Genomic DNA, 3,406 nt, shown 5'->3' with positions numbered 1-3,406 from the left:
TAGTGTGTACTCGATTGATAGCTTCTGATTTGGCCAAAAACTGTGAATTTTTGAGCAATCTACGACCCGGAAACTGAGAAAAACGAAAGTTTATCTCTTCATTGCAGGCACTGTGAAGGCAGTCTGCATTTCATCGCAGGTCCCGAAGGGGCTACCTGCGCTGAAGGTCAAACTGCTAGTGTACTACCTGCGCTGAACCATTTTTGCCTAGTGCTACTGGGTTCCCTCCTGTTTATTGCCCTGTTTTCATACTTGTTTTTGCAGCCTGTTATCAGTCAATGTACCTATTTGAAACCAACTTTCCTTGCCACTATTCCGCCTCGGTTGTATAAAGAAACTGTGTTTGTTCTTTGTGTATTCTTATATCATTTGCAGTTTCCCATAACGAAAGTGAACTAGTCTTGCTGTGGCCTCTTAGATCTAGACTTGTGATAAGTGTCGTTTTGATCTTAAAGTTAGTTTGTTTGTTGTTCATAGCCGATTGAGCTTTTGCTTTCGTCATATGGTTTGAATTTATATATTTCTAATGTCGAAACAAGTAAATCTTAAGGTGTCTTTTGGTTTTGGACAAGCTTGTTTGCTTTCACTTGAAATTGAATTCGAAATTATACAACAGCTTTCTTTTTGTAATACATCAACATTAAAAAGAGAAAAGAAATACCTGCATTGTGCATTTTGCATTTGAAAGTTTGTATGTTGATTTAGGAAAAAGTGCATTAGTGTGTGCTCTATGATCTGTGTGTGCAGGTGCCACACGGGCTGCCCGCCCTCGCCCGACAGGCAGGGCAATTCCCGGAATCGCCCTGCCTGCCAGGCGAGGGCGCGGGCGGCCCGTGCGCCTGCACGAGGGGAGTGCTCTCGTGCAAGCGTCACCCGGGCGCCCGCGCCCTCGCCCGGCAGGCAGGGCGATTCTCGGAATCGCCCTGCCTGCCGGCGAGGGCGAGGGCGGCCCGGGTGGCGCTGTAAGGCCCTCGCGACTCGGGCAAGCGCGCGACGGATGCGCGCTCCGTGCACGACGGGCGGGCGCTCCGTGCACGACGAGCGGGCACACACGGGTGCGACGAGCGGGCGAGCTTACGACGGACCTCCGACACTTATGTGACTCGGGCAGCGTACATGACGAGCGAAAGGGCGCGCGGTGGGTGAGCGATCCTTTGGTGTGACGAGCGGAAAAATGTGCGACGGTGGGCGCTCTTGTGCGACGATGGACCGAGCCACTTATGCGACATAAATGCGACGAAAGACTGACACAATGCGACACTTGAAAAATAAAACTAAGTGTTGGAACCATAATTATATGCGATGCAAACTAAAGCTAAGCTGACTTGTATTAGAGGCATTTGGGGTGTTGAACATGGAGTTATGGGGGTCGGCCTTAAGGTTGGACGCCCCCTCCAAACAGCACGCAGAATGGGTATATATGCGAGGAGGTTTAGGCTCATTTGCATCCATCGAAGATCATCGAATCAACTCGCACTTCTCTCCTACGCAAAGGACAAGGGTAAAAGGAGGCGTAGAAAAGAGGAGTGCGCATATCTCATGTGCTCCTCTTGTAAAGTGCGCAGTTTTACCGGGAGTTGGTCGTAGGTTGAACAAGGGTGTTCAAGGTGCGGTTTGGTTGCAGATTTGTGCGGGGCTTAAGGAGGAGTTCTTGGTGTCTCGGGTGAGCACCCTCCTACCTTGTGAAGTTGGCACAAGTGTCGTAAGGTTGTTCTATGCCTTGGATTGTAAATTATTCTAAGTGTTGGCTTGAAGCTTTGTCAAGCACACTTGTAATGTATTATTGAAGAATCTGATATAATATATTGTTGGGCAGACTTTACCGGGAGTTGCCCCTCCCTTTATACTTGGTTGCAATTGTTGATGTTCTTGTTTAATTGCATATGGATAATGAATGAGTATGGGCTTCATTAAGTATAAAGGATAATGCTTTTACTTGGTTGCGAAACACAAACTAAGTATGTTAATGTGAAGTAGGCGTAGTCCATGTGCACGAGTATTGTTAAAAAGAAAGTGTACGGTGGTGCCGCACCTCGCCGGCACGGTTGGAAGACTACCGTAGGCCTAGGGGCGTGACAGGTGGTATCAGAGCCGGTCTAGAGCTGGTGAGCAAGGTTTGCTCGTGAAGATTCGACAATTGATATTTGAGCAGGGTTGCTCGTGACAGTGGAAGCAAGCACTTGCAGGTGAAGGAAGTCGTTTCACACGAAGTGGAACAAGGACTGGTTCATGATTGCAGGGAACTTGGTGAAGCTGGTAAAGGTTGGAACCGGGTGTTGTAATATTGGGCAGGCGGTACTACGTGCTGATCATACGATTTGGGCACTTGTCAGGTAGGTAAGTGGGACTGCGTGTGAGCAGATATACACGGTCTGGGCGTCTGAACGAAGTACGAACCGGGGAAGACGAAGTACAAGGCATGGCAAGTTTGGGAGAAGGTGAAGGGAAGCTCTTGCTCACCTTATGCAGGTTGAAGAGGTTGGGAAAAGAGAATCCCCAGATCCGAGATAAACTTGAAGCCTTGGAGAAAAACATTGAAGGAGAGCTTCTTCAACTCGGTTGGACAATAGGGCAAGGTGAAGTTGCAGATTGTGCAACCCAGGAAGAGGAAGCCATGGTAGAAGAAGATGCTGCAGACTTGACTATGATGGAAGTCATACTTGAGAATGTTCAAGTTGAACCAGGATCATGCAGTTTGTCAGCATGGAGGGATGAGGACACTCACATGGAAGAACACCATGATGATGAAGACATGATGGAGGATGAACTTGAAGTTGGACCAGGATCGTGCAGTTTGTCAACATGGATGGATGAGGATACTCATATGGAGGAACCTCATGGCAATAATGATGAAGTAAGCATTGGTACTTGTGTTTCATTTGGACATTTGGGAGATGGACCGGTTGCAGGGAAGGGCAAAACCAGTTTGCCTATGCTAGGGAAGATCTTACCATGGATGACTACAATGGAACCTTGTATGGAGAAGCAAGGATTATCGATCGTTGCAGGACTTGTTGGGGCTACTTGTGATCTTATGGTTGAAGATGCAAGGACCCTTGACAAGGGTGGAACTTGATGATCATTGTGGATGATTGGGTCATGCTTTAGCCACTTTGGCTAAGTGCCCGGCATGACTCATGGACAGATTGAAGGGCACACTTTTGGGTGGACTTCTCATGGCCGAGACCAAGAGGTAGTCTTGGTGGACACTTTGGTGGAGGAGCTGTGATGGGAGAGACTCATGACATGATGACATGAGATTGTTGTGACTTTTAGGAACTTCATACATGGTGGACTTAGAGGATTTGAGGCATTGAGGAGCTGAGGTCAAGGGACTTTGATGCAGTATGGGATGCATACTTTCAAAGTACATGTATGGGCATGGCTTGGAAGAGTGACTTGATGT

This window comes from Pinus tabuliformis, chromosome X, assembly GCF_031772625.1.
Source record: "Pinus tabuliformis cultivar Carrire ecotype Pingquan chromosome X, CPIR1, whole genome shotgun sequence".
Classification (NCBI taxonomy): Eukaryota; Viridiplantae; Streptophyta; class Pinopsida; order Pinales; family Pinaceae; genus Pinus; species Pinus tabuliformis.
Note: the sequence above shows the minus strand (reverse complement) of the source record.